A 6,421-nucleotide genomic window follows, 5' to 3' on the forward strand; every position below is an offset into this window, starting at 1 on the left:
TCAGGTGCCGCAACTTGTTCTGAAACTTTGGGGGCGCAAAATTTATATTTTATTGAAGGGCCCGCGCCATATTGATCTGAAACTTTGGGGGGGGGGGGGTCGGACGTTAATATGTTATTGAGGGGGCGCAAAATTGAACTGGAACTAAGGGGCGCAAATTTGATCTGAAACTTAGGGTGCAGAAATTTATATTTTATTGAGGTGCCGCAAATTGTTCTGAAACTTAGGGGGCGCAAAATGTATAGTTTAGGTTGATCATGTAACATATACGTATTGGTGTGTACTACAAGGTTCTGGAATTTGCGAAGCCTTGGTTATAAAGTAACAAACACCGTACATAGAAAGATGTAGCCTATATGCGACTACACAAACAAACTTTGTATAGTCCTAGAAGACAATATGCATTGCAAAGCCAGAATGTGTTGTCGTTGTATCTGCTCTAACGTCGCTCTTTTTTCCAAATCCCCCATTTTAAGATATGACTTTCATTACGACTAAGTTTGTAAGCTTCAGAATGTTGGTAGTGAAGAATCATAAAATCACAGAACGTAGATAAAAACTTAAGCATATACATGTATGTTCTGTTAAAGCCCCACTGTCCTACTTGCTCCCTCTATATAGAAAACTTCCATAATCGGTGCCTGTTGGTCCCCCATGATCCTCTATTTCTTATGTTATTTGAGAGCTGAGTTAATGAGATAGCCACCTGTCAGTTACCTCGCTGTGTGGTCTAATCCCTCCTAGCCACACTTTGTTGATAAGCTTTAAATGCCGTCTGTACAAGTTTGACTAGGAGGAATTAGACCACCCAGGGTGGTCACTGACAGGTGGCTTTCTCATATCAACTCAGCTCTCAATTAACATAAGAAAAAGAGGATCATGGGGGACCAATGGTCACCGATTATGCATTGTTTTTTATATAGAGGAAGCAAGTAGCTACAAGTAGTACAGTGGGGCTTTAACCCTCTGAAGGCAGACAATGCACAATGCGATACACCAGCATCGCATTGCACTTTTTTTTTTTTTACCGTAATGTTTTTAAAGTTAACTGTAATGTTCTCAAATATGTGTACATTCATTCTCTTCATTATCATTCTCATTTTCTTTTTCTTTTGTATTTAGTACCTGTTTACTCCTGATTATGTTGTTGTTATTGCTTTTTCATGGAGCGGTGCGTCATGGAAACAAATAGAAAACATAAAGTTAAAAAGACATATACGAAAAGAAAAGAAAAAATTTGGATTCACGATCAAATACTATATCTAACGTACACCTTTATTGGTTATTAGGGACTTTAAGATTTGCACGAAAACAATGTGGATTGCTACGGTCAACGTCCTTTTAATGCAGTGCCTTGAACGGACGTCACACGTATGAGTCCACGCAAATCTATAAGTCCCTATTTACAAACAAGTCAACGGCGAGCTCTAAGCATCTATTGTCATATAGCTTTCACTACGTAGTCGCGCGCTCAGCGACTCAACGTTATTGTTCGATCGCTTTTGTCCAGATTTGCGGTTTGCCAGATTCTATCGTTGGGGTTGAGGATTAAGGATTTGGGGATCACCCAATTAAGTATTTGGTCAGTAGAATAGGTGTACATTTGATCCCATGTTGATGTCTCGGCAAGGCATGTGTATGAGGGGGGGGGGGGTCTCGTGAACGATCGGACCCAAATGGCAAAGGCCCATCAGGATACTTGCAGAGGCGTAGCAAAGTAGCGGATAATAAATAGGCCTTCATTTCCAAGGCATAGATGTAATGTTGTCTTTAAAAACCGACTGTACTAGTTTGGCTAGGAGTGAATAGACCGCCCAGGGTGCTCACTGACAGATGGCTATCTCATCAACTCAGCTCTCGATTAACATAAGAAGAGAGAATCATGGGGACCAATGGTCACCGATTTATTATAGGCTTGTCTTCTATAAGAGGGAGCAAGTAGCTACAAGTAGTACAATGGGGCATTAGAGGATCTTTATATTGGCAATAGTTGCATGTCGAGACAAAATAAGACAGAATTATCTTGGCTAGACATTTTGGAAATTTGAGAGAACGAGAAGGTGTTAAATGAACAGATTGTTTTCAGGTGTGTTTTTTCGTCTTTTTCCTCTTCTAAAACGCGAAAAGAATAGAAAGAGACTACAGCTATCCCCCACCTACTCAGTGTTATTTAGGGTACGCGTATGCACGTTCCCACTTTTTTTCTCTCACCTATATCACTCCTTATTTCTTTGTCGACATTTATTTCGACATTATCATAATTTTTGTATCCTGGAATGATTGATTGAAAATAGAATGGAGTTGATTGATTGGAATGATTGATTAAAATGGATACAAAGGGAGAGAGAGAGTGACAAAGAGAGGGGAAGTAATAATAATAATAATAATAATAATAATAGTGGAATCATATAAAGGTAAAATAGAGGAGGTGTATGGATAGAAACAGGGATAAGGGATGATCGATAAAGATAAGGTACATCTCAATATTTTTGTCATAATAATAATTGGTTAAGATAATTAAAATGCCAGCAAGCTAGCAAATGAAGGGGCGTTTCCGGGATTCCAATTTTCTTTCTTTTTTCTTCTTCTCTTTTTCTCCTTTGCTGAAAGTGTCAGGAAGTTAATTTCTGCGTCTAAATTTTGGTCTTCAAAATTTGGATGCGGAAATTATGCCCTCTCGTAAAAGTGCGAAAACGACGGAAAGTGTTTCAGAATCATAAAGATAGTGATCGGAATATGCAGTTCGGTTGTAAAACGGTGTAGAGGACAAAAATAGCCACCAATTACCGACAAAATTAAATGTCCTAATATCTACAAATTTAACCATATAAACCCGGGGCCGAAGGCTAAATTGTTTTTCCTATGGACTATCTTTTGTACTTGCGTATGCGCAAATGGTCATTTTCCTCGACGACATAAATATACGAATTATTTCGTCAATTTAGTCAGCATCGTAGCTATATATTTTAATGCAGGCGCGGAGCTAGGATCTTATTTTAGGGAGGGGCGGTAGTGAGCAAGCGAATCCCTTAAAGAGCGCGCAAAGCGCGCTCATAAGGGGGATGTTGGGGAATAGGCCTCCCGAGCGAAGCGCGGAAGCTTAGACGTTCCTTAAATAATTAGGAAAAGAAGACGATTTAATATACCATTTTCGACTGTTAATCCTTGTCTGAAAGAAGTTCCCCCCACCCTCCCGCGCGAAGCGCGAAAGCTTTGACGTTTCTTTAAATTATTAGGAAAGCAGACGATTTGTTGTACCGTTTTCGACTCTTAATCCTTGTCTGAATTTAGTTTCCCCCCTTCCTGCGCGAAGCGCGAAAAGCTTAGACGTTTGATGTAATAATTTTAGAAGGAAGACGATTCGTTGCATCGTTTTCGACTCTTAGTAAGCCCTATTTATCTGAATTCAGTTTCCCCCTCTCGCGCGAAGCGTGGAAGCTTTCACGTTTCCTTAAATAATTATAGAAAGAAGACGATTCGTTGCATCGTTTCCCACTCTTAATAAGCCCTATTTGTCTGAATTCATGTCCCCCATCTCGCCCGAAGCGCGGAAGCATGGACGTTTGACTTAATTATTATAGAAAGAAGACGATTCGTTGCATCGTTTTCGACCCTTAATAAGCCCCATTTGTCTGAATTCAGTTTCCCCCTCCTTGTTTGAATTTAGTTTCCCCAAAAATGTTAAACCTCTGATTTCTTTAGCTGATATTATAGGAAAGTGAAAGTTCGGGAAATTACAAGTATTCTAGTTGTAGTCACTCTCGAAGTCGTCACAGCGGATAAAAAGTCACAATTCGTAGGGAAAAAAAACTTGTCGGCCGACCGACAATATACATCTCACCGACTTCACACTTCTGCATTGATATAGTACACGAGGATCGAGCAAGAAAACCGACACAGCTGACCCAACGCAGCAATATATGTTACCCGTATCTTTCTTGCTCCCTGGACGAGACGACTCCACCCAACAACCCCCTCTCTCTTTTACTCCCACTCCTCCTCTCTCAGACCCTAACCTCCCCTCTCTCTCCTCTCTTTCCTCCCCCGTTTCTTTTGTTTCCCTTTTCTCTTTTTTCTTCTTTTTTCTTTCTTTTTCTTTTTTTCTCTTTCTTTCTTCTCTTTCCTTTCTTTTCCTTTTTTTCTTTTCTTTTTCTTTTTTCTTTTCTTTCCCTTTCCCTCTCCTTTTTTCCTTCCCCCTTTTCTCTTTTTTTCCCGACGGCAGCCAATTTACCGACAATATCCTGACAGGGGGGGGGTGTCGCACCCCCATCCCCCCTCACTTTGGAGACGCCCCTGAGTGGACACCAAGTTTAAATGGTGTAAGATAGTGGATATAAAGACATAAAATGACATGAAATATTTGAAATTATACACTTAAATTGTAAATAATAATTATGATAATAGCTAGTTCTTATATTATTACAATAGCGCTTTTCAGGACCGAAGGCCTTCTCGAAGCGCTTCACAATTATATATATTATTACCCCGATCATCGGATTCAGGCTTTGCCGCACACATACTCCCTGGGGGAGCATTCTAGCCAAGCGCCATTTTTACAAGCGCACACTTGCTAATCCAAGCAATTTTAAAAACAGGTGCGTTTCGCTGTGAACAGGCGCGATAACAGTCGCCCTCAAAGCTACGTCTAAACTATGTTCCCGGCATCACGGCAGCCACGTTTGCCTGAAACATTCTGTATTCAAGATTTGTTGGGTGTTGCTAAGTTTTTGTCAAGGTCTATCACGGTATCCTTCCCCTCGTTGCTTCACGTCCATCCCTTTTTGTACGCAAAGGCCGGCGTGAATAGAAATGTAAACACAGCTTGAAATGACGTCACAATCGGAAAATGAGCGCCATTTTTTAGGGAAAGCTCAGTTACACGTTTCAACAAGTTGCAACTTCAAGCATCTTAGTCCAGAATCTGGCCTATTTAATTTTGATCTCCACCGCACCAACGCTACCTCTCCCTACTTACTTGCTACCAGCCGATGATGGCGTGATCATTAAGTAAAGACGCCCGGCGAAACTCAGGCTAGGCTGGTGAGCATAATAGACCAGTTCACGGTTAGCACATTACTGCAATGACCCCGAATATCCACAGATCTTCAAAAACATGAAAAGGTCCCACTTTGTACATTTTGAAATAATCACTCATACAGCGATGGAGGTGTTATATAAATAGCCTTTGTTACCCCTTTTCAAAGAATACTTCCACCTGTGTATCATGGAGTGCACTGCTTGTGCATTAATGAATAATGATTACATAACTTTCATGAGCACGTATCCAGTATTTCGTCTCCGTGTATATCAAAATTTGTTCTGCAATGACCTTTATCTACTCATGCTCAGACTGCAACCGTGAACTGGCTTCTGTTGATAACGCCATCTTCGACGGCTTGGATCAAGTGTGGGGAAATTATAAAGGACCGTGCAGATTCTGGATTACAAGCATCTCCGCCTGGCTGCCGCCACTAAAACTTTAAGCATCTCCGTACGGCGGCCGCCAACTGGAAACTTTAAAGTTGCAACTTTAACAACCTATTTTTGGCGGGGGCCGGCTGGGCCAATTATAGACGTGCCGCCAGGCGGGGGGTGGATGGGCCGATTAAAGATTCCGTGGTAAAACTCAGATCCCAGCCTGGCGCAAGCCGGCTGGGCTAATCAGTGAAAATTAATTGCCCCAGCCAGGCTTCGGGCGGAATTGCAGCCTCGATCCGCCAATGCGTGAGGCGGTAGCCAGCTGGTATCGATATTTTTGACGCCTCGCCTAAAATTTCACTAAGAGAAAAGTGGTGTATTCACCAAATGTGCAAAATAACGCATTTATTATATATATTCTCTCGACTGAATGAGTGAGCTACGATTTTTACTCACCATACTTAATTCCGTTTTTTGTGTGTTGCTACTTTAATGAGTTCGATATTGTCTCGTTAAGGCGAGAGTTAAATATTAAATATTAAAAGATATGCATTCTTTTAAAATAATCACACTATTCATCTGTCCGTTGACATTGTATATTTTGCCAAGGCATCGCAGAATTAGTACATTAGGGAAGAAGAAGTGTAGTATGCCATATCGAAAACATGCCATCTTACTTATTGTTTAACATTTTCCTTGATCTCATGGAAGAAAAAATTTCATCTTGAATAACTTGTTTGCCTTAGATTGGAAGCAAAGTGTGTTTGATAGCGATTTTAATGTTTTGGGTCCCGTCAAACAAAGATATTAATTTTAGCAATTTATATTTGGAATTGACAATGATTTACAATTATTTGATTGTATGATCAATCAATCAATCATACAATCAATTGCTAAGTTTTGTGCTACAGGTCCCTAGAGTTAAAAAAAAAAATATCGTAAACAGGATCGTCTCATAACTTTTGGCTAATTGTATCAAATGTTTGGCAAAAAGGGAAATCTG

Source organism: Strongylocentrotus purpuratus, unplaced genomic scaffold (genome assembly GCF_000002235.5).
Source record: "Strongylocentrotus purpuratus isolate Spur 01 unplaced genomic scaffold, Spur_5.0 spur5_contig_859, whole genome shotgun sequence".
Taxonomy (NCBI): domain Eukaryota; kingdom Metazoa; phylum Echinodermata; class Echinoidea; order Camarodonta; family Strongylocentrotidae; genus Strongylocentrotus; species Strongylocentrotus purpuratus.